The sequence below is a fragment of the Pelobates fuscus genome, chromosome 3, assembly GCF_036172605.1.
Source record: "Pelobates fuscus isolate aPelFus1 chromosome 3, aPelFus1.pri, whole genome shotgun sequence".
NCBI classification, from domain to species: Eukaryota; Metazoa; Chordata; class Amphibia; order Anura; family Pelobatidae; genus Pelobates; species Pelobates fuscus.
The window spans coordinates 275,050,827-275,077,089 of record NC_086319.1 but is presented as its reverse complement, the minus strand read 5'-3'; the positions used below and the strand labels follow the sequence as shown (position 1 = coordinate 275,077,089).

General features: G+C 41.7%; 1 protein-coding gene across 1 annotated transcript in view; it reads right to left on the bottom strand.

The window, feature by feature from the left end:
• Positions 1-26,263, bottom strand: part of FAM178B (family with sequence similarity 178 member B) — a 958,733-nt gene that overhangs the window by 676,714 nt on the left and 255,756 nt on the right. The gene's annotated exons all lie outside the window — the stretch shown is intronic.

Genomic DNA, 26,263 nt, shown 5'->3' with positions numbered 1-26,263 from the left:
CCCTCCGCTAGTGGTCCTTACCGCCCCCTCATGGTCCTTACCCCCCCAGTGGTCCTTACCCACCCCAGTGGTCCTTATCCACCCCCTCCCTCCCCTAGTGGTCCTTATCCCCCCTCTCCCTCCCTCCCCTAGTGGTCCTTATCCTCCCTCCCCTCCCCTAGTGGTCCTTTCCCCCCCTCATGGTCCTTACCCCCCCCCACAGTGGTCCTTACCCCCTGGTCCTTACCCACCCCCAGTGGTCTTTACCTCCCTCCCCTCCCCTATTGGTCCTTTCCCCCCCTCATGGTCCTTATCCCCCCCCTGGTCCTTACCCCCCTGGTCCTTACCCACCCCCAGTGGTCCTTATCCCCCCCTCTCCCTCCCTCCCCTAGTGGTCCTTATCCTCCCTCCCCTCCCCTAGTGGTCCTTTCCCCCCCTCATGGTCCTTACCCCCCCCCAAGTGGTCCTTACCCCCCTGGTCCTTACCCACCCCCAGTGGTCCTTTCCCCCCTCATGGTCCTTATCCACCCCCAGTGGTCCTTACCCCCCCCTCTCCCTCCCTCCCCTAGTGGTCCGTTATTCCCCCCCCTCCCCTAGTGGTCCGTTATTCCCCCCTCCCATAGTGGTCCGTTATTCCCCCCCCCTCCCCTAGTGGTCCGTTATTCCCCCTCCCCTAGTGGTCCGTTATTCCCCCCTCCCATAGTGGTCCGTTATTCCCCCCTCCCCTAGTGGTCCATTATTCCCCCCCACACCCCCTCCCCTAGTGGTCCGTTATTCCCCCCCCACACCCCCTCCCCTAGAGGTCCGTTATTCCCCACCACCCCCCCTCCCCTAGTGGTCCGTTATTCCCCCCACCACCCTCTCCCCTAGTGGTCCGTTATTCCCCCCCACCCCCCCCTCCCCTAGTGGTCTGTTATTCCCCCCCACCCCCCTAGTGGTCCGTTATTCCCCCCCACCCCCCCTCCCATAATGGTCCTTACCCTCCCCTCCTGCCCATGTAGCGTGGCCGGGCGGCGCGGAACCAGGGACAGGAACCTCTGTTTCCTGTACCCGGCCGCCGGCGGACTGACAGGAAGTGCTCACGTGAGCACTTCCCTTCAGTCCGCCGGCGGCCGGGTACAGGAAACAGAAGTTCCTGTCCCTGGTTCCGCGCCGCCCGGCCACGCTACATGGAGAGACTGGCAGGAGGGAGCGCTCTGCGCTTCCCTCCTGCTGGTCACTGAAACCCGGCCGCCCTCCATGCAGCAGTGCTGCGCCGCCTGGGGCTTGTTAAAGCGCTCAGGCGGCGCAGCATGAGGAGGCGCACCGGGGACAGGGATCCGGCGCCCCCTGATAAGTTGCGCCCTAGGCGGCTGCCTAGGTCACCTTACAGGTGGCGCCGGCCCTGCCCCTCCGATGTTCACATATACCTGGCACAGGTACATACGGGGGTATTTTTGTACTCAGCAGACATAGCTGAGCAACATATGAAGTATTATACAGTGGTAGTACACATATGGTTTGCAAAATATACTGTGCAAACTCACTTTGTGTGTCAAAAAGGCAGAAAAAAACGCTTATTACCACTACACCTGGTACACGCTAGCGGAAAAATGATCCCACGCTAAGGTTCAAAATATGCCTTTTGAAATACCCTGGGGTGTCTACTTTAAGAAATGGTAGGCCTTTGTGGGGTAGTTTGAATTTAAAACCTGCGAAGATGCTTGGAAATTGCACTTAGGCCCGGCGTCAAAATTAAAAGTTTGGTAAAAACTGATATGGCTTGGTCTCCTATATGGAACTGTAGCTTCACGAAATAGTGCCATAGACATACAATGGGGGTGTCCTTTTACTCAGAAGACTTAGCTGAGCATAATTTGGGGGGTTTGAACTTAGTGGCACATATGAAATATACAAAATGCCCAGCAAAAATGCAATCCGTATGTAAAAAATGCACAAAATTATTTTTTAACACATACTTTGGCATGTAATGGTAAAAAAATGGGGGCATGTTAAGGCACAATATGCACCTTATGAGATACCCTGGGGTGTCTACTTTTACAAATGGTAGGCCTTTGTGGGGTTTTTTTGAACAGTCAAACTGTTATAATACCCCAAATGGAAGCATAGGCTCATTAAATCCGTCTCTCAAAATTCTACTGTGAATACTGAAAAGGACAGGTCTCCTGTATGGCACTGTAGCTTCACGAAATAGTGCCATAGACATACAATGGGGGTGTCCTTTTACTCAGAAGACTTAGCTGAGCATAATTTGGGGGGTTTGAACTTAGTGGCACATATGAAATATACAAAATGCCCAGCAAAAATGCAATCCGTATGTAAAAAATGCACAAAATTATTTTTTAACACATACTTTGGTATGTAATGGTAAAAAAATGGGGGCATGTTAAGGCACAATATGCACCTTATGAGATACCCTGGGGTGTCTACTTTTACAAATGGTAGGCCTTTGTGGGGTTTTTTTGAACAGTCAAACTGTTATAATACCCCAAATGGAAGCATAGGCTCATTAAATCCGTCTCTTAAAATTCTACTGTGAATACTGAAAAGGACAGGTCTCCTGTATGGCACTGTAGCTTCACGAAATAGTGCCATAGACATACAATGGGGGTGTCTTTTTACTCAGAAGACTTAGCTGAGCATAATTTGGGGGGTTTGAACTTAGTGGCACATATGAAATATACAAAATGCCCAGCAAAAATGCAATCCGTATGTAAAAAATGCACAAAATTATTTTTTACCACATACTTTGGCATGTAATGGTAAAAAAAATGGGGGCATGTTAAGGCACAATATGCACCTTATGAGATACCCTGGGGTGTCTACTTTTACAAATGGTAGGCCTTTGTGGGGTTTTTTTGAACAGTCAAACTGTTATAATACCCCAAATGGAAGCATAGGCTCATTAAATCCGTCTCTCAAAATTCTACTGTGAATACTGAAAAGGACCATGTCTCCTGTATGGCACTGTAGCTTCACGAAATAGTGCCATAGACATACAATGGGGGTGTCCTTTTACTCAGAAGACTTAGCTGAGCATAATTTGGGGGGTTTGAACTTAGTGGCACATATGAAATATACAAAATGCCCAGCAAAAATGCAATCCGTATGTAAAAAATGCACAAAATTATTTTTTACCACATACTTTGGCATGTAATGGTAAAAAAATGGGGGCATGTTAAGGCACAATATGCACCTTATGAGATACCCTGGGGTGTCTACTTTTACAAATGGTAGGCCTTTGTGGTTTTTTTTTTTTGAACAGTCAAACTGTTATAATACCCCAAATGGAAGCATAGGCTCATTAAATCCGTCTCTCAAAATTCTACTGTGAATACTGAAAAGGACAGGTCTCCTATATGGCACTGTAGCTTCACGAAATAGTGCCAAAGACATACAATGGGGGTACCATTGTAGTCAGCAGAAGTAACTGAATACATAATAAAACTTTGTACAGGAATAGCACACACCAAATTTACAAAATACACATGAGAAGTTCTTTGTTATAAGTTTGTGTGCGAAAACCCCCAAAAAACAAAATTTTACTCCAATATTTAGCAGAGGTTGGCGGTAAAATGGCTACGTAGAAAGTGTCAAAACAACCTTAGGTAAATAGCCTGTGGTGTCTACTTTATATAAATATATACTTTTGTGTGGCAATTTTGTTTTCTTTTATGGCTATAAAGCTTACAAGACAAACATACCAAATTCTAAAATCGCTCCATTTAAAAGTTTATTTTACTCCTTGTGCTTTGTGACCTGTAACTACCAAAAAAAACTGAAAATCCCAGACACATTATATATTCTGTAAATCAGAACAACTAAATGAATTTATTTTGAATTACTTTCCTTAACCTGCACTAATTAGGCACACATTATTATTGCAAAAACTGTAAACAAAAATCAAAATTTTTCATTTTTTTTGCATTTTTCTGTATTTTTTTTATAATAAATAAGCATGTATATATACATATATATGTTACATCAAATGAAAGCCCTTTCTGTCCTTTAAAAAACGGTATATAATATGCGTCGATGCAATAAATTAGTCAAATGCAAATTGCAGTTGAAACAGCAAAAAATGCAAAAAATGCCGTTGTCACAAAGTGAAAGACAAGCTTCCGAAGCTCTGTCCTTAAGGGGTTAAAGTATTTAATCTATACACCCACTTCATTTCCTCTTTTCCTGTATCTTAAATATGATTAGTAACCCCTCCAAGCATTTTTTACATTTTGAATGCCTAGGAATGTTAAGCCACTTGGATTCATATTGTCACATTTTATTAAATGTGCAGAAACACTATGTTGCTCGTTTCTTTTTTTTTAAATTGCTAACATGCTTAGCTATCCTTTTATGTAATGGACGTATAGTTCGTCCAATATACTGTAGACCACATGGGCATATTAATAAATAAATCACATTCCTAGTAAAACAAGTGATAAAATCCTTTTTTTAAAAATTCATGATTATCATATTTCGTTTTAAATTTAGTTATACTCTTCAACGTCATGTTTTTACTAACAACATTTTTTTGCAAGAGTAAAAACATTTTCTTTCCATTAAAACATTTGTATTACTATTAATTGTGAATTTATCTGAAGGTTGGATATGGGTTAAATTACTTTTAAAATTTGGAGCCCCTCTGAAAGTTATAAAAGGTTTATCCGGTAATTGTGCTTGTTATTCCCTATCTTTCTTTAAAAGGTACCAATGCTTATTAATAATATATTTCATTTCCCTAAAATTCTCATTAAAATCAAATATTAGGGCAACCACTTCATTTCGTTATCGTACATATATATATATATATATATATATATATATATATATATATTTGTGTGAAGGGCTCATGATGGCAAAGAGAAATAAGACCTAATAAGTGTAGGATGGTATAAAAGTAGCAAGTCGGTTGTGGTGTGCCGAAACCGACGATGAGGTAGGCCTGAAAATAAAGAGGGCAAAAATAGAAATTTCAATACTTTAATACAAACTACCAATATACATACTTAACAAGACATGTTCTGAAAAGCATTCCTTACTTCTTGTACAGGGTTAGGAATGTACCGTGTGTAAGCGGATGATTTCCAGCGCCCCAGTGTCTTGATAACATGAACCGGTATGTTAACACTGGAGGCTGTGGAGGCCGCTCCTATGCGGAAGGAGTGGCCTGAATAGTTAGCTGGCTTGAGTCCCAGCTGTGTTAGTAATGACCTAACGTGGGTCATGAAGTTGGTAGTAGTGAGAACTGAACCTCGTAGAACAAAAAGTGGTTGTGATGGTGGTGCCTTGAGACTCTCTGTGTAAAAGTCCAGTATTTGGACGGGGCACCAACTGTTGTGAGTCGGATAGTATTTAACCTCTACGGGTGGAGCGTGTTGACTGTTTTTGGAATGAGGTAGTGTCAGGATATAATAGTCCATGTGTTTGGTTAAGTGCGAATGAAGCAGTAGGTGAGTGGATTGTGTTGTATTGATGGCGGTAAACTCTCTAGGTCTCAGAAACCCATAAAAAGCCACGTAAATAGCTGTTTTGATGACTAGTGTTGTGTTGAAGGAGAAGGGTTTTAGATCTAGTAGTTGTGATAATTTCTTAAGGATATGAAAATCTATAGGAAGCCTCTGTGCTGTATGCGGGGGTTCGGATCTTTGTATACCCCTAAGGATGTTCTTGATTTGGAATGATGACATGAAACTTGAGTTGTTGGGTTGTAAGGTCAGCATGTGATGTTGGATGCCTGTAAGATATAGTTTGATTGTGTTGTAAGAAAGTTTGAGTTTGAGGTGGCAAAAAGAGGCAAAACCTAAAAAAGATGTCATGATGAATGGTTGTAATATGTTGTGTTCCAAAAGGAATCTTTTGAATAAACTGAAAGCTCTGTTGTAGGTTTTCCTGGTATTTGTAGATAGAGCTAGTTGGGACAAAGTTCTGCAATGTTGCATGATAACGTCTAGTCCATTGTTAGCTGATGGAACAGTGGAGTGGCCGTGGCTGTGAGCGCGGCTGATGGGAGAAGTTGATGAAAGGCCTGGAATTTAAAACGAGACAAATTATCAGCTGCCTCGTTACAAATACCTGGAATATGAACACAGTGCAAGAAAAAATTATGACATGCTGCCAACCAAGTGAGTTTCCTCAAAAATCTCATGATAGTAAGGGAGTTGGAGCGACCTTTGTTGATAATGGAACAGGCTGCTTGGTTGTCTGAGTAACACCTGACTGATGAACCTGTCCATAGATGTCCCCATGCCACGGCAGCCGCCACGATGGGATATATCTCGAAAAGAGCTGAGGTAGAGAAAAAACACTCCAGGTCCTGCACCTCTGAAGGCCAGCTACCCCAAAGCCATTCGTTCCCAAAAATCGCTGCAAAACCTGTGGTAGACGCCGCGTCTGTCCAAACAGTAGGAGAAGTGTCAGACAATTGAGGGAGGAACATGCTTTTTCCGTTCCAGGAGTTTAAAAAGTTTCTCCACATGAGAAGGTCTGCCGTGGCTTGGGTATCTAGGGTTAATCTGTGTGCATCATGTAGAAACCGTGGGAACATGCGGAGGAGACGTGATATGAAAGCACGGCCTTGAGGTATAATACGCATGGCAAAATTGAGTGACCCCAGTAAAGATTGTAATTCTTTGCGATTGCAAGTGCGTAGTTGTATATAGAGGTTGATGTTTGTCAGGATGTTTTCTACCTTGGTGCGTGGTAGGCTAGCTTGCATGTTGGCTGAGTCTAGCATGATGCCCAGGAAAGTGATGATGGTATCTGGGCCTTCGGTCTTGGTAGGGGAGACTGGGACCCCCAACTGGTTGAATAGGCTGACAGTTTCTTTGAGGCTACTGGGAGGGGAAGAATTCTCCTCGACCATTAGGAAATCGTCCAGATAATGTATGACTGTAGGGCATCTGGATATATTGAGTAGTAACCAGCATAGGATTTCGGCAAATGTGTCAAATATGGCTGGACTACTTTTAGAACCAAAAGTTAGTCGTGAGAAAAAGTAGTAGTTCCCTTCCCACTTGATGCCATGTAGGTGCCACAGTGTGGGGTGGATTGGTAGTAGTTTGAATGCATTTGTTATGTCGGTCTTACTGAGCCATGCAACGACTCCTGCCTGTAAGATAGCCGTAATGGCGTGGTCTATAGTGGAATATTGCAGGGAGAATTCCTCCGATGGTATTAGGGAGTTGAGGCTAGGAGTGGTAGAGGTGTGTGGTGCCGACAAATCGATAATAAGTCTCTGCTTGTTGGAAGATTTTCCTGTGACAACCCCGATAGGGTTTGTCCTCCATGTAGTGAAAGGAGGGGATTGAAAAGGTCCCAATAAAAAACCTTCTGACACTTCTTTAGCTATGAGTGTGTCAACAGCTGTAGGGTTGTGTTGGGCGGATTGTAGATTTGGACATTCCAGGATTCCTGAAGGCATATGTATGATACCTGTGTGGAATCCTTCTGATAGACCAGAGATTATGAAATCTACTAAATGTGTAGATGGATGCTGTGACAGAAATGTCGCAAGTAGGGATATGTTGATAGACGTTAGGTACTGTTTGGGATACATTTTATTGGGACACATGATTTTTGCATGTGCCCTGAAACATTTTGAGCATATATGCAATAAACGACAACCGCTGTAATTACATGTACCAACATTAAAGTTATTACATATCTGGGATTTGCCCAGAAACTTGATAGGTCTACCCAGTTTGTCTTTAGCTATTTTCTCCGTAGGACCAGCGGAGCTAGGTCCTTGCACGTGGGTATGCTCGTTAGCAGTGGTGGGACAAAAATTTGCCGAATGAGACATGGAGGAGCAGTATGCACAAGCCGGCGTCCTTAGCCCTGCAAAGTGTCTGCAGAAAATCACTGTGTCTATCTTACTCCAGTTGGACCTTGTCCCGTACTGTGAGAAGGCGCCTGACACTTTTGCAGAAAAAGATCTATGGTAATCGTAGAATGCCGATCCACCATATTTATTGCCCAGGTCCACCAGCTTGTGCATATACATGTCAAATTCCTCACGCCTGTGTGGGTAAACGGCACATATGACATCCCGGTAGATGCCAAAAGCCAACACAAATTCCGGGATGGTGAGTTTCCTGTTTAGGCGTGCATCCCTGGACTTGACCACCACAGAAATATCCTCATACGCATAAGTTTTATGCTCCACCACATCCTGGGAGGCAATTAGTAGTGCAGCTAAGTTGACATCTTTACCTTCCAGGATGTCTTTCTTAAGGTGCTCAGGTATCATATGGGCAGGGTTAACCTCCTGCTCGTCAGAGGTGGTGGCTGGAGAAACTAGTGGCAACTCGACCAGTGGCGGAGGGGTCACAGTGACTGACCCAGCCAAGGTAAGGGCTGTGGTGACCGATTCCAGTTTCTCCAGCCTGGAGTTTACCTTGCCCATGGATGACATGAGGGATGTAAGCATGCCATGTATATCTGTCGGGTTAGACTGGCTAGTCCCTTCCCCTGCATCAGAGTTATCAGTTGAGGTGTGCAACAGTTTGTATAGTTCCGCTTTCCTGGCAGTAGCGGGGAAAGGAATGTGTCGCCTCCTGAGTTCGCTAGTTATGCGAGGGATTGTCCAGGACCTGAATGATGCAGGACTAGCCATGTCTTCTTCCGGTGGTGGAGAGTTTGGTCTAGCCGGAGTGCTCGGGATGGAGAAATCCTCTACCCCTTCTTGAGACATACTAGATGAGAAAATATACCGTTAGTGTTGAAACCCAGGGGATGTACTGGCGGGCTAATTATGCCGTGTGAGGCGAAAAATTAATCTTGTCCTTTGGTGACAGGTGAGGCCCTGCTATTTGCCAAGTGGCTATGAGAGGCTCTATCTATGCGTTGGCGCGAGGGAATATTGAGGCCACCCATGTAGTGGCAGGAATTCGTAGGCCTCTCGGTGACAATAAAAGAAAAACAGGGGAAGGGAGTGACAGGTGACGCCCTCTCTAAACTTTGCGAGGCGGCTAACTAACGTGTGGCTCGAGGGGTGTATGCCTCCGAAACGTTTGAGGCGGGGTGTTGGCCTCGCGGACCTCTAAACTATAGGCGGTATGCCAAGAGGGGAGATACCTATTTGGGCCTATACCCCTAACTTGCCAGTACTCTATGTCCTATTTAGGGAGAACGTATGTGACACGTGAGCAGGCTTACGTACCTGATAGTATGTATACGTATATGGTGCGTAAGGTATAGAAAACCTGGATAAACCTAAAAGGGTAGAAATAGATATGATAGTATGAGAAATGGAACCTGTGATACTAACGTAGACTAGATATGCTGTGGTTGATTTTATTAACCGTATGTGTTGAAGGGGAACAATTAGAGTAAGGAAGTACCCCGCCTGATTTGTTATGGAGAAAAACCGTAACGCAGGATTAGCTTGTAGTGTCTACATATAATGTGTATACCTGGTGACCAAATTTAAAATATATATATGGCCGTGCTACTGTAGTAATCATAGTGCAGGGAGTATGAGTTTAAACTATGAAAATTGACCATATGCAGAAAAGTTGACGTATGAGAGGTTAAACCAAAAGTGTGATTCAAACCTGAAAGTGTGAGATGTTGGGACCGTGTTCTGTATACACGATATATCGTTTGAGTATATGCAGAAAGGTCAGGAAATGTACGTGCCATGTAATCGGGTGTACATGGTAGTGACAACGTAATATACACAATTAAATTAGAGAAAACCTTATCACATATATATACATTATACCTATTCCTGATTAATTATCTGAGTTTCTAGTGTATGTAATTTGAGTACATAAAGAAAAGTCAGCATATGACACGTGCCATGTAATGAAAAGTGTACATGGTGTGTTTAAACAGGGAGGAGAAAAAAAAAAAAAAAAACGTTTGTTTAAAACAAATTTCCTAAGTGTAAATGGAAGGTACACAAAAAGTAAAGTTGTTCAAGCAAAACTATGTATATGTATACCAGGATAATATCATGAACTAATAATACATGAGCCCTAACCTAGGTATAATTAATGTGACAGCATAAATTATGAAATACATGCTATAATCGTTATATGCATATAAAACAGACTGGTATTTAATAAACTATAATCTGCATTAAAATGAATAATCCTACTATCAGGTACTAAAACTTATCATATAGAAACAAACTGAAATAAAGGAGGGAAAAAGTAAAGCATAAGAATGCTACATACTTAGTACTTGGTTTCCGGAAACCGGAGGGTTAATTTGCCTGAGACTTTGGCCGCAAAGCGTGTGGCCGTAAAGTGAGGCTGAAAATTATTGCGACGCCGTGGGAAGTGATCCGGGCGACGGACTTACATTTGAGAAGTCCTGAGGACTCGATCAGCGAAGAAGACCGGGTTTTTTGTGCGTGGCTGGCCGTGGAAAGACCTGTAAGGAGTTCCTGGACACAGCTGACACCGAAGAAAAACGCGGGTTTCCGAAAGCAAGATGGCGCCGTCCGTGAACCGGAAGTGGATTCAGGATGCAACGCTGACCTCGAAGGTATGGAGCCAGGTAAGGGGTGTCCCTTAAGTAGGGAAGGGGTGTGTCATACGCCCCTCCCACAAACACAGGCCAAAAGGCCTTACTACATATATACAAAATGATAATTTAGGCACTCACCCCTGAATGGTGTTCAAATATATCCTGCCTTTGGTGCATCCGACGTCCTCAATATATAGCAAAACGATAAAGTGGAGCACTCAAAAGGACTTAACAATAGTGGGTTTATTGATACGAAAAAGCTTTACATCAGCATGTAAATCATCTGATTCGATGTTTTGACCCCTTGAAAAAGACGCACGCACATATACACACGCACATATACATATACACACACATATATATATATATATATACACACAAACATATATGTTCAAATAATAGCCTATTTAAACATGTATCCATTAATTTTACGGGCCCATCCCAAATAAAAATCAGGTCGTCTATGTATATATGGTAGTTGACCAGGTTCGCCCCCCATTCAGGGCTATCATAAATAAAAACTTTCTCCCACCCTGACATAAAAAGTTTTGCATAGCTGAGGGCAAACCTGGCCCTCATAGCTGTACCTTGTCCCTGCAGATAAAATTGGTAATTAAAACAAAATAATTATTAGTTAAAATCCAGTGAATGCTATCCATGAGGAAATCTTTTCGGGTGAATATTTTTTAGACTCCTCTAAACTTTTCCTAACTGTATCACACCCTAAATTATGTTGAATTCATGTGTACAAAGCTGACAAATCACTTGTCACTATGACATATGTATCGTTCCATTTTATGCTTCTTAACACTATGCTTCTTAACTGAATTTTCTGGTTCACTGTATAACTGAACTGCTAATTCTAAATAAAACTTGGAAAAAAAAAAAAAGAAAAAAAAAAAGGATTTACCCCGTATATTGTATCTTTTTCAAACTATTCCTATGGCTGTGCCAAAAAATGTATTAAAAAAAAATTCAACATATGTTCAACTCATTTATATGGAAAAAAAAAAAAAAAACGCCAAGGGAGACAGCTAAGCTTACAGAGCTTCCATATCTACAAGGCGGATTGGGCATACCTAATATTATTAAATATTATCAGGCATCTATGTTGTCCTATGCTTTGGTAGTACTTTTCCGTTTAAATTCACCAGTATGGTTAAAACTGAAACAAGCTTGCGCTAAACCCTATTTAAAGGCTTTTATGGAAGACCTTAATGAATGGGTCAATAGGCAAAAACATGCTTTCTACGACAAAATTAATGCTCTATCATTGGTCAAAATGGACTCCTAAATTGCTAAAAGGTGTAAAGCTATTAGTCTTTATAGCATATTGAAAAGTAAACCTCTTTCAATATGCTATAAAAGCATTTTATATGTAAATGGGGAAGAAAAGTTGCCTTATATGATATTATGGGAGCGAGACCTATTAAAAAACCTTTGATCTATTCCATTGGTATCAAACTATAAAAATCACTAAAAAAATATCTCACAGCCTTACATATTGGGAAGCTTATAGCAACATATTAATGCTTGGTACTTAGTTCCCGCAAAATTGTCTCAAATGTATGAAGCTACCTCTAACAGGTGCTGGAGGTGTCAAAGGGAGAAGAGAACTGTATTACATATTTTCTGGGAATGCTCTCGTCTTGCACAGTTTTGGAAAGATATTAAATTATTAATTCAAATTTTAATGGATACAGTGATACCAAATTTCCCTGAGTTCTATCTTTTACACATATACCAAGAGTGGAGTTGAATAAAAAATAATGTAGTTATTATTCATATATTAATCGCTGCAAAAATAAGCATTGCTCAAAATTGGAAAAAAACAATCCCACCAAATATCTTGGAAGTGCAGGAAAGAGTAGACAAGACGTATCAATATGAAAGAACAGTAAATAAAATAGAAGGAAGAGAAGGTGGCCATGAAAAAGCATGGCAAGATTGGTTAGCATATAGGTGTAAGGTATAAATATAGGTTATAGCAAAAGGAGGAATAGACTAAAACAGATATGAGGTTAAAGCGTGTACATTATTGCATATTAATGAATAATTGATAGGGTATGACTGCAAAGCTGAAAAATTGTTAAAACTGTTAAAACAGGACGAATATGCTGGGCATTCCGCTTGTGAGTAAGAACTAGTTGTCAATGTCAATTATTTTTACTTTGCACACTTGTATGAGTTGAATATAAGGATTACAAATTAAATTAAGGCAATAGCAAAGAAAAGCAAAATTTAATTTATTTTATTGATGTATTTTTATTTAATTTAATTTCATGTTATTGTGTTTTATTATTGTTTATATTTTATGTTGTTTTTTCTGTGCATGTAAGAAATGAAAATAAAAAAAAATTAACAATGGATACAAAAAGATTTTTTAGGGAGACAGAGGAGGAATTTTGCATTATCCCCTCAAAAGAGAACAAGATTTAGGGATATAGAGGATGTAGATGATGTAGTTAAGTTTCAACTCCGGAAAAAGAGGAAGGTCATCTGACCGGATGGAATAATAAATGTATCCAACCATGTATTAAAGAGGAGGATAGGGTTTTAAACAGGGGTTTGAAATTTGCCCCAAAGAGAATTTCTAATTCTTTTTCAACGTATATAGACATTTTAAAATATTCTATAGTTTTAACTCTAAAGAGATTTTTTAACATAAATAAGATTAACAGTAATGTGGTGGCTAATGGTCATACCTCATTAAGAAACAAATCAAAATTTTATCCTGGTTCATATAAAACAGGAGCCATTGAGATGTTCAAGAAATCGCTAATTGATGATTTAAAAAAAATTAGAAAGTAAAAACAGAAATAAAACTAAGCATAATGACAATTAGAGTTTTAATGAAAGGATGGCCCTTAAAGGACCACTATAAGCATCCAGACCACTCCACTAGTACAAATAAGTAATATATGCCACAGTGGCGTGTTCCATGAATAGCAGAGGTTAGACTGCGGCATAGAAGTGTGTATATTTTTAAATTTTTCAGAGAACAAGGATAACTAAATGATTCTGTTGTCAGAATAGGAGTGAGTATCGACAACTGCGTTAGTGTGGCTTACGCCGCTGTGTGTGTAGTGCAATATTAATGGCAACCATGTAGTTGTGGTCAGCTTGGGAGTAATGCTTAAGTGACTTGTGTGACGATTCCTTACGAGATGACCCATGTTCGGCTAGGCTGTTATACTGCCAAGGTAAAGTTAAGTAAGGAGTGATGAGCCGTGTCAGCCCAGCTTTGTCGATGTGTGTGAGCTTGTTATGCCTCGCAGCGGTGGCTAGGCTGTATGCGGCTTTCAGGTAAGTCTTGCCATAGATATATGGGCTAGTGAGTGTAAGAAGGCGCCCCATTTGTATATCAGATGTAAAGGCCAGGGCTCTATGGTATGTTTTGTGCCTGGTTGAGCTTGTGTATCATGTTGTGCGGTCGGTATTGTCCCGGTGCTGTTACATTCTAATCAAATTCACATTTACATGGAGAAAATCATTTTGTGGCCATAACGCTATTATAAACGGTTATAAACAGTGGTCCCCCTCAGGGGTCCTCACGGGCTGGCCTGCATGGTGGACTGAGAGTCTCTGGGTGCGGGGTGTTGACTGTCTCAGTACAGTACAGTACAGTCGGGTGCCCTGGGGCATCCGAGGGAGTTACCGTGAGGCTCTGTGAAGTCCCTCATGAGTTCCTCTTGCTGAATAGGCAAAAGTCCCAGTTTGGCACAGTCTCCCAAGCGTCCAGCAGTGTAATGCCGCCAGGTATAAAATAAAAGTCCATGAAAAGAAAGAGAGAAAACGGGGTACAAAGAAAAATAAGGTCTGATGATGGGCAGGAACGGCTGTGAGTCGCTGTCATTGCGCCTCTTGGGGCGGTGTAGTGCCGCGTGGTGCCCGAGCTTCTCTGCAGGGTTGTTTGGCTGCCTTGTTAGTGGCACAAATGGCTTGATCCTTGCGGGGTCCCAGTTGTGCTTTGTGCTATTGGCTTCCGCTGGGCCTGTTGGCGTAAGAGAGTTCTCTGGCAGGCCAAGTGTGGGCAGCAGCCGCTTAGCCTCCGGTAGGTCTTTAACTGTGTGAATCAGGTTGTCTTTTAGGACCTGTAAAGCCCTTGGCGTGCGCCATCTGTAGGTGATGTTGTTTTGTCTCAGGAGTGTCGTGAATGGTTGAAGGGATCTGCGCCATTGCATGGTGTCTCCAGACAAGTCTGAAAAGAAGGTAAGGTTGGCGTTTTCAAAATTGAGTGGGGTCTTCCCCTGCAGGGCCTTAAGCATAGCCAGAAAAAAGGGGGTATAGGCTCAGCGCTAGGTGGTCTAAAGGAGAAGAGAAAAGAGAGAAGCTGCAACCTATGGGTATGAGGTTCCCTCTAAAGTCCTCAATAAAGAATGTGGAAAAAACAAAATAATAGGTCGCGCTGTACAGAAATAATACAATTTAAAGGTAAAATGAGAAATATAAAATAGATAGAAATTTTACTCACATATAGATATACACTAAAATAAATATAAGAAAAAACGTAATAGTCCCAATATGTGGTGGATCCAATAGGCTGATGGAAACTTGATACTGTAGTCAAGATAGAACGCTGGGTCTTCTATGGTATAGGCAATCTTGGTTCAATGATGGGCATGCAAAATAGAAAGACAGGGAGACTCCAATAGTGCAGACTGTATTGGCATAAGAAAAATAAACTGAAATAGGTGTAGGGGAGGTATTTCACTCACCTATGCAAGAGCATGTACTTGCTCAAGTGTAATCAGCATTCAGTGGCGTTTATCCCCCACTGGCGGGACATAGATGCGGGTAATTCCTCGAAGTAAAAAAAATATAGAATATAGTGCTCACTGTATATAAATATAAAAGTAAGACTTTAAAAAATAGAGAACGTACTCACATTTGAATGAGCAGGATATACTGCTCAATATGATGGCGTGGGTGGTATAATCCCCACCTAGGATTCTTTAGACAATAGTCAGCTCCAAAATGACGTGTAACCAGGTAAAGGAGGAAAAGATAATATAATATAAAATATACGGATAAAATAAAATAAAATAAAATAAAGGGTATATGGCAAGTGTATGGTGAAAAAAAGCCAATATTCCTTTATTAGTACAAGTATAAAATATATATATAAAATTAGCCAAAACGCGTTTCGCCACACAGGGCTTTATCATTGCCAGTTGATAAAGCCCTGTGTGGCGAAACGCGTTTTGGCTAATTTTATATATATATTTTATACTTGTACTAATAAAGGAATATTGGCTTTTTTTCACCATACACTTGCCATATACCCTTTATTTTATTTTATTTTATTTTATCCGTATATTTTATATTATATTATCTTTTCCTCCTTTACCTGGTTACACGTCATTTTGGAACTGACTATTGTCTAAAGAATCCTAGGTGGGGATTATACCACCCACGCCATCATATTGAGCAGTATATCCTGCTCATTCAAATGTGAGTACGTTCTCTATTTTTTAAAGTCTTACTTTTATATTTATATACAGTGAGCACTATATTCTATATTTTTTTTACTTCGAGGAATTACCCGCATCTATGTCCCGCCAGTGGGGGATAAACGCCACTGAATGCTGATTACACTTGAGCAAGTACATGCTCTTGCATAGGTGAGTGAAATACCTCCCCTACACCTATTTCAGTTTATTTTTCTTATGCCAATACAGTCTGCACTATTGGAGTCTCCCTGTCTTTCTATTTTGCATGCCCATCATTGAACCAAGATTGCCTATACCATAGAAGACCCAGCGTTCTATCTTGACTACAGTATCAAGTTTCCATCAGCCTATTGGATCCACCACATATTGGGACTATTACGTTTTTTCTTATATTTATTTTAGTGTATATCTATATGTGAGTAAAATTTCTATCTATTTTATATTTCTCATTTTACCTTTAAATTGTATTATTTCTGTACAGCGCGACCTATTATTTTGTTTTTTCCTTAAGCATAGCCGCTTTGTCGGTTCCAGATCGGAATCTCACCACGGAATCTGATCCCTGGAGGCTGTGGCTGTGGCCGTCCTCGGTTTAGGGAGTCTGAAGATCGCTTCAAAGCTCAAGGCTTTTGCTTGTTGCAGCTTCAGTAGTGTTCCCGCGAGCCTCCTCATCAGGTGTGGGAGTTCTTCTGTCAAGATGTCGTCTGGGACACCTCGGATCTTGAGGTTATTGCGGCGTCTTTGATCCTCAAGGGCTGCAAATCGGTGGTCTGTAGTTGCTTGGTGCTTTTGAGCGCCTGTAGCTCTTTACGCAGGTCCGTAATTTCTTGGGCCTGTTTGTCTGTGTGGGCCTCTATGGCTCCAATGCGACCCACCAGGCCTGTCACCTCTGCCCAGAGCTGTGCAACATCTGCCTGGAGCACCCGCTGTAGGTCGCCCAGCATTGTTCTCAGCATGTCTGTAGTGATCAGTTCAGGCTGCTTTTTGGGTGCGGGTGGTTGAGTCAGTGGGGCAAACATTCCGCTGGTGTACTCATCTAGGCTTCGTTCGTCCGATGAGTCTGAGTACCCCTGTCATGTTGGCGGCCATCTTGGCCCCTCGTGTGTCTTGTGCCTGACGGAATAGGTCCCCGATATCGGGTCCCAGTTTAGGCTTGTCCGGCTTCTGTTTCTTTGTTTTTCTTCCCATGGTTCTTGTGGGCCTTTGGGATCGATTTTCAGCTTGTTATTTTTGCGAAATTCGCGTTTTTAATAACTGTGGATGAGGAGCTCGTTGACCGTGTGTCTGTTCCGGTTGGCTGCTAGGCTCCGCCCCTCTATCATTTGTTTTTTTGTGTATCAATTTGTACATCCACTATTTTACTTTGGCGAATTACCATGTACACTTTTTCCTGCAGCCAGTAACTATAATTAGCCATTGTGGACTACTAAACGATCGTTGTAGATATAACCAGTTAGGGTTTCTAAATACCATTTATTCAGCCCTGTACTTGTTTACAAAGAGGTCCACAGGGTCTCTCTACATATTGCCCTGTACTCTATCTATTAGAGGTCCACAGGATCTCCTTACATATTTTCTTATTGACAAGCTATTAACTAGTGAATAGGAATATGTTGGTTAATCATTATACTTATGTACATTAGAATGTATATACTTTAGTTTATCACTACATTTTTGAATATAATTTCCATTTAGGATATCCAGACCAATTTTAGAATTACTATTAAAAGTTATATTTTAAGGGCACTCACTTTCTCTTTTTCCACGATAATACTTCCTTAGTCTCTGTGTTAACCCCAATACGAGTGTTCCTCAAGCTTCCTCCTTTCTGCTTTGCTTTCCCCCCTAGACAATTGACTTTACGGACAGCGGAAATGTTGTCCATTCTAAGAGCCAAAGGACAGTTAAAGGCATCCTTTGTGAAGCTGCGAATCACAAAGGAAGCTGCCATCAGTTTGAGGCAATTGATATGCAACGTGTGTTCCGATTGTGTCCAGAGTTCACCTGTGGAAAGGTCGCAGCAGGTAGCCCCCCAACCCAGGAGGCTGGTGTCTGACTCCAGGATAAAATTGGGTTGCTACCTGAATATAGTTTTCCGGTTCCAAGCTTCCTTCTTCTGGAGCCACCAATCTAACTCTAGTCGGACCTTGTCGGTAAGAAAATTGGTTGGTCGTATGACCTGGATCTGTGAAGATAATATGTCTTGAGACATTGTATTGCCCTGGAGTGTAAAGGGCCTGAGAAAAATGACTGAATGGAGACTGGAAGTAGTCCTACGATTAGCGCTAAATCGCAAAGATAAACTTGTTGAGGGGACAGCAGCTTCCGAAAAACCTTTTTGATGGATTTTATCTTTGAAGACGGGAGTGAAAGAAACAAAAGGATGGAGTCGATCTGAAGACCCAAGGAAAAGAATAGTCTGAGATGGGATCAGAGAATATTTCTTGAAATCATTACAAATCCGAGGTTCTGAAGGAGAGATTTGGTAATTTCTGTATTTTTGAAGGGTGAACAGATCTTGAGCCATGATTAGGATGTCGGCTAGATAGACGACTGATCTGATACCTTGGGACTAAAGAAGAGCCATAACTGGTTTCATCAACTTGGGGAAACAGCAAGGGGTGGAAGAGAGACCAAAAAGGAGGCAAGTGAGTTGCCAGAGATCTTGTTGCCAGAGGAATTGTAGAAAGGGGCGGTGGGAGAATGCCACCGGAACTGTTTAAGTTAAATAGTCTCCTAAATCGAAGCAGGGTCTCGAAGCATGTGAATGCATTCCATTTAAAATTTTCCATTTTAATTTTAAGTTTCTTAAATTGGTGATAGGGCGAAATTTGTTGGATTTCTTCTGGACTGAGAAACCTGGGTGTAAATGGAGAATGTTTAATCACACCCTTGTCTCTGAGATTGCAGAGTTCTGAGTGTAAAATGGCTGTGATCAATCCTCTGTCTGTGAAGTTGTCTGTGATAGGGGCAGGTATCACGTGAGTTTCAAGGTTCAGTGGGATGACGCATACAGCTTGTGAAGGCAGTCCTGCCAGTAGCTCCGCCTCTATGCCAGAAAAAGGATGAGAGCAAAACACTCTGTTGCAGAGAAGTGAAAACAGAAACATGTCTGTTGAGATCTCTCATGAATTGATTACCAAACAATAGGCCATTAGCCTCTGGACCGAGTTCTTTCGAACTTAAATTTGCCAATCATGCGTCAATCTTGTTTAAGACGGCTTAGCGTTGTTCAGCTGAAACGGCTTCATTAGCGTTGCCGAGTAAACATAAGGCCCTCTGGGTCCATTCTCTTACCAAATGTGGATCCAAGGTACGGTCTTGTTAGAGCTTTATCAGCAAGTATAAAGATTTGTATAATGGGGCCAGCGATGTCAAGCAGATTGCTGTGAACTGCTTTTAGACCCTTTTCAAGGCCTTTGCGGGGTCTTTACCCGACTTGCTTAGGTGATCAGGAGAGGATCAAATTCAGGTGCGAGTGCCACATCTAGGTATTGTGATGTGGAGATTCTGCTCTCAGCGTATTCCGAATCTTCTTTTCAAGCAGCTTGTGGAGCCACATTTTCTTCAGAATTGCTCTTTATGGTCGGATGGCACCCACTCAGCCAGGCAAGAATGTTCCTGGGATCGAATAACAGTTGTCCACTAGCATCTAGTAAGGTAGACTGATCCATGGCCTTGGAGGGATTCATTGTGTTAGAGGCTTGGTGAACCAGAGGCTGATTAACCAAAATTTCCTTGACATAATGAATATTAGCGTGCAGCGCATCAGTGGGTATTTGTCATCAGAATACCCCGCACAGTACTCACCCACGACATGTAGGTCATAGTGGGATGTGAAACCCTCTAAGGGATCAATTATCTGTTGGCTAGAGATGGTGTGTAACAACCTCATATTTAGCCTGGTGCCTTGCCTTTACTGGCTGAGGCACTGTTGTCCTTCCAGGGATGTTTGTGCAGAGCCCATTCATGGTCAGATCCATTATGCGAATCCTCCGTCAGATATGAAAGGGGGCCACCCTTTGTGAATAATTGGGAATCAACCAATGTTAAAAGGGGGTCACCCTTGGAAATAAATCTTGGGGGTTACCCAAGTAAAGCATATGGGGGTTACCCAAAGAAGCATATGTAAATTGGGGTCACCCATTTTGTGACAAACTTACTTCTCTGTGTGTGTTTGTCCAGGATCTTTTGGCAACTGCACAGCCCTCTAGGGTAAGGAAGCCAGGCCAAGTGTTAGCAAGATTGCTGGTTTAACTCAATGCACATCTTGTTGCATGTATGGATGCCTGGAGGTACCCGTCCAGGGTCCATACCTCTGTGATGGTTGTGTGCGAGTGGCTTCTTTGGAAGCTCAGATTGGAGCTCTCGAGAAGCAAATCGCAACTTTGAGGGAGATCGACAATCTCGAGAGGAGTCTGCTGCTGACTGAGCAGAGTTTAGTGGGGACAGGTAGTGGAGAGGGAGGAGATATGACAGATGGGGAACAGGCATGTAGCTGGGTGACAGTGGGGCGAGGAAGCAGGGGGGAGGGAAGAGGAATGGGCTATCTAGTCCTGATTTGGTGCAACCTAGCAGATTTGCCCGTTTCAGGGAAGATGTTGGGAGCATCAGCTCAGGAGTAGCTGTATTAGAGGAAGCTGTTACTTCTAACAGCCGAGCTAACAGCCCCCCTAGTACGGGTGGGAATCAAAATGTAAGGAAGGCAAGACAGGTTGTGGTGGTAGGGGACTCTATCATTAGGAGAGCAGATAGGGCAATCTGCCGCTCTGATCGGCTCAACCGGACAGTTTGCTGTCTCCCGGGTGCTCGGGTCCGGCATGTTGCTGATAGAGTGGATGGATTACTGGGAGGGGCTGGGGATGACCCAGCGGTCATGGTCCATGTTGGTACCAATGACAAAGTAAGAGGAAAATGGAAGGTCCTAAAGAATGATTTCAGGGAATTAGGTAGTAAACTTAAGAAAAGGACCTCCAAGGTGGTATTCTCTGAGATATTACCTGTGCCACGTGCTACAGTGGAAAGGCAGCGGGAGATTAGAGAGGTTAATGCGTGGCTGAAGTCTTGGTGCAGGAAGGAAGGTTTTGGGTTTTTAGAGCACTGGGCCGACTTTGCGATTGGGTACAACCTTTATAGTAGTGATGGATTGCACCTAAACGGGAGAGGGTCTGCAGTGCTGGGGGATAGGATGGCTAGAAGGTTGGAGGAGATTTTAAACTAGTAGAAGGGGGGGAGGGTCATAGCAATTTACAAAATGGAGATAGGACAGAAAGGAGATGGGCTTTAGCACAGTATAAGGAGGGTGGAGACGGGGGGAGGGGCAAGCTCAGAACAGAGAAGCTATGTAATGTTGATAATTCACAAAATATACAAGTGATGCATGATATTAAATGTATGCTTACTAATGCTAGGAGCCTAAATAACAAAATGGGGGAACTAGAGGCATTAGCATACACTAAACAATATGATATAATAGGCATAACTGAAACATGGTGGGATGAGACACATGACTGGGCAGTTAACTTAAATGGGTACATGTTATTTAGGAAGGATAGGAAAAACAAGAAGGGTGGTGGGGTATGTTTGTATGTCAACCATGATTTAAAGCCAAATCTTAAGCAAATGGAATACGATGAGGAAAATGTGGAGGCTTTATGGGTAAATATCTGCTTGGGGGAAAATAAGGGAAACCAACTATTGGTTGGGATATGTTATAAACCACCTAATGTTAATATTGACGAGGAACAACAGCTGTTTGAGCAAATTGAGAAAGCTGCAAATCTGGGTAATACTTTAATTATTGGAGATTTTAATTACCCGGACATAAATTGGGACAGAGGGACTAGTAGCTCAGCATAGGGAATTAGGTTTTTAAACTTGTTAAATGAAACCTTCATGTCACAACTAGTACAAGCACCAACTAGAATGGACGCTTGTCTGGACCTGGTTTTAACAAACAACGTTGATCTTTTGACCAACATTCAAGTAGGTGAGCACTTGGGAAATAGTGATCACAATATAGTGTCCTTTCAAATAAACTCAAAAAAACAAAAGCACATGGGGTATACTAAAACATGTAATTTTAAAAAGGCCAATTTCAATAAGTTAAGGGAAGCTTTACAATATATTGACTGGCATAAACTCTTTAGTGAAAAGAACACTGACGATAAATGGATCATCTTCCAACAAATATTACAAAGGTACATTTCTCAGTATGTACTATTGGGAAATAAATATAAAAGAAACAAATTAAAACCAATGTGGCTTACTAGAAAAGTAAAACAAGAGATTAAAAATAACAAAAGGGCATTTAAAGCATTTAAATCGGACAAATCAGATGCATCTTATAAAAGATATAAGGAAGCAAATAATGCGTGCAAAAAGGAAATTAGACTTGCTAAACTTCAAAATGAAAAAATGATAGCTAAAGAGAGCAAAACCAACCCCAAAGCATTTTGTAAGTACATCAATTCTAAAAAACCCAAAAATGAAAGTGTAGGTATACTAAAAACTGAAACGGGGGTGTTAGTCAATGAAAACCAGGAAAAGGAAGGAATTTTAAATAACTATTTCTCCTCTGTATATATTAAGGAAGAACCCATGGCAATAGATGTGCAAATGATTGCTACTAAAAAACTTGCAGAATAATTGTAATTGGTTAACTCAAGAAGAGGTGCTGCAGCAACTAAAGAAAGTTAATATAAACAAAGCTCCAGGGCCTGACGGTATCCATCCACGTGTACTTAAGGAACTAAGTGTAGAAATAAGTGAACCTCTGTTTTTAATCTTTCAAGATTCTTTTCTTTCAGAAAGTGTTCCGGAGGATTGGAGGAAGGCAGATGTGGTTCCTATATTCAAAAAGGGTTCAAAATCCTTGCCTGGAAATTATATACCTGTGAGCTTAACTTCTGTGGCTGGTAAAATATTTGAAAGATTATTAAGGGATTATATTCAAGAATTCCTTGAGAAGAACATGGTTATCAGCAAAAATCACCCCGGTTTTATGAAGCACAGGTCGTGTCAAACTAACTTGATTGCATTCTACGAAGAAGTAAGTAGAAGTATAGATCAGGGTGTTGCAGTGGATGTGATCTATTTGGACTTTGCCAAGGCATTTGATACAGTTCCACACAGAAGATTAGTGTTCAAACTCAAGGAAATCGGTCTAGATGAAAATGCTTGTTCTTGGGTAGAACATTGGCTTACAAACAGAGTACAAAGAGTTGTTGTTAATGGTACATTTTCAAGCTGGACAGAGGTGGCAAGTGGTGTCCCTCAGGGGTCTGTTCTGGGACCCCTTCTATTTAACATGTTTATAAATGATCTTGAAGACAGCATTGAAAGTCATGTTTCAGTGTTTGCAGATGACACAAAACTTTGTAAAATAATACAATGTGAGCAAGATATTACTTTGCTGCAGAGGAATTTAGATAGACTGGAGGACTGGGCACTCAAATGGCAGATGAAATTAAATGGTGAAAAATGCAAAGTTATGCACTTCGGCGTAAAGAATACACAAGCAACGTATACCCTTAATGGAAGCGAATTAGGGATAACAACACAAGAAAAGGACTTGGGAATTGTTATAGACAACAAACTATGCAACAATGTGCAATGTCAATCAGCAGTGGCCAAGGCCAGTAGGGTATTGTCATGCATGAAAAAGGGCATTCATTCTCGTGACGAGAATATCATTTTGCCTTTTTATAAATCACTGGTAAGACCACACATTGAATATGCTGTGCAATTTTGGGCACCTGTTCTAAAGAAGGATATTATGGCACTAGAAAAAGTGCAGGGGCGGGCTACAAAATTAATAAAAGGAATGGAACAGATCAGCTATGAAGAAAGGTTAACAAATGTAAAGCTATTTAGTTTAGAAAAACGTCGCCTGAGAGGGGAAATGATAACACTATACAAATATATTCGAGGCCAATACAAACCATTGTGTGGAAATCTATTCACAAACCGGACTTTACATAGGACACGAGGGAATGCGTTTAGACTGGAAGAAAGAAGATTTCGTCTAAGGCAAAGGAAAGTTTTTTTTACTGTAAGAACAATCAGGATGTGGAATTCTCTGCCTGAAGAAGTGGTTTTATCAGAGTCCATACAGATGTTCAAACAGCTACTAGATGCATACTTGCAAAAACAGAATATTCAAGGATATAATCTTTCAATGTAGGGTAATAACTGCTTGATCCAAGGATAAATCTGACTGCCATTCTGGGGTCAAGAATGATTTTTTCCTAGCTTGTTGCAAAATTGGAAGTGCTTCAAACTGGATTGTTTGCCTTCTTTTGGATCAACAGCAAAAAACATATGTGAGGAAGGCTGAACTTGATGGACGCAAGTCTCTTTTCAGCTATGTAACTATGTAACTATGTAAGACAAAGTCCAGTTTCAAAGGCCTCTGGCCGGTTTATTTTCTGTTGGTAAGAAGTAACTGGATACAACAGGATACGACAAGCAGCCAACCTTATTTCTCCTCAAAAACACTTCCCTCACCCCACCCTGCTTTAACTGAAGTTATAAAGCTGCTCACAGCCCCTACAGGTGAGGCTAGTGACCTTGTTAGGTAGTGAGCCAGAACTCCTTAAAAAACCTGGGCTGGACTCATGCACAGCCACTCTGACAGTGGGTGGAGAATCGGCCCACCCTGCTCTTCCGAATACTCCAACCCAGGGACCCAAATAACAACTGAGAAAAAAACCTACATTTAACCGTAACTTTCCCTGGGGCTGCATGTGCTTAACCACATGTCAGCAAAAGTCTGGGTGCCAGATATACACCCTTGACCACCATGCCCAAAACTCTGTCACATATCCTCCCCCCTGCTCAGACCTAGTGGGGTGAGCGACCACAGATTATAAATTCAGTCGTGACAAACTGTCAGCATTTCCATGTTTAGAACCTGGCCTATGTTCAACTGTAAAATGAAATGGTTGCAAACTGAGGAACCACCTTGTCACCCTGGCATTATTTTCTTTATTTTGACTCATCCAGGTTAAGGGAGCATGGTCTGTGACCAACCTAAATGTATGCCCAGCAGATAATATTTTAGTGAGTCTAAAGCCTATTTTATGGCAAGGCATTCTTTCTCCACTATAGAATATGTTTCCTCAGCGGGAGTCAGCTTCCTTACTTAAATAAAACACTGGGTGTTCTTCACCCTGAATTTCCTGAGACAGAACCGTCCCTAACCCAATCTCTGATGCATCGGTTTGCACAATGAAACTCTTTAGTGAAATCTAGGGTTACCAGAGCTGGTTGGGTGCACAAAGCATTTTTCAAACTTACAAATGATTTTTCTATCTCTAATGACCACTTCACCACTAGTGGAGCTTTTCCTTTTGTGAGATCAGTTAAAGGAGCTGCTAATGTAGCAAAATCAGGAATAAATCGCCTGTAGTACTCAATAAGTCCTAAGAAAGTCGTGACTTGCTTTTTAGTGAGGGAGCGTGGCCAATTTTGTATGGCCTTCACTTTTGCTGTTTGGGGCTTAACAAGCCCTCTTCCAATCGAATAACCCAGATATTTTGCCTCTTCCAAACCTATAGTACACTTAGATGGGTTAGCAGTTAAACCAGCTAGGCGGATAGAGTCCAGTACTGCCTACACTTTGGGAAGACGTGAAGCCCAGTCAGAACTGTGAATGACTATGTAATCTAAGTATGCGGCCGCATAACGGCTATGAGGCTTCAAAATCCTATCAATCAGTCGTTGAAAGGTGGCAGGGGCCCCATGTAACCCGAATGGTAGCACCTTGTATTGGAATAATCCCCCTGATGTTGAAAAAGCTGTATTTTCTTTTGCTCTGTCTGTAAGAGGTACTTGCCAATAACCCTTTGTCAGGTCCAAAGTAGTCAGGTACCGAGCCTTACCCAGTTTCTCTATTAGTTCATCAATCCTAGGCACTGGATAAGCATCAAACTTTGACACACTATTTAATTTACGAAAATCATTACAAAATCTTAACAAGCCATCAGGTTTTGGCACCAGTACTATAGGGCTGTTCCACTCGCTTTGGGATTCCTCAATAATATCAAGATCTAACATTTTCTTAATTTCAGCATTTACAGCCTCTTTCTGTGCTTCTGGAATTCTGTATGGTTTAATACTTATCTTCACCCATGGTTCTGTAAAAATATCATGCTTGATAATGTTAGTCCTGCCTGGAACTACAGAAAATACATCCTTGTTTCTACCAATAAAGTCCCTTACTTCCTGTTTCTGGTGGGGGATAGCGTGTCTGGTATGTTTACTTCAGGATCACTATCAGTCCTATTCATGACAATTTAAGTATTTAAGACCTCTCTGTCCTTCCAGGGTTTTAGTAAATTTGAATGATATAT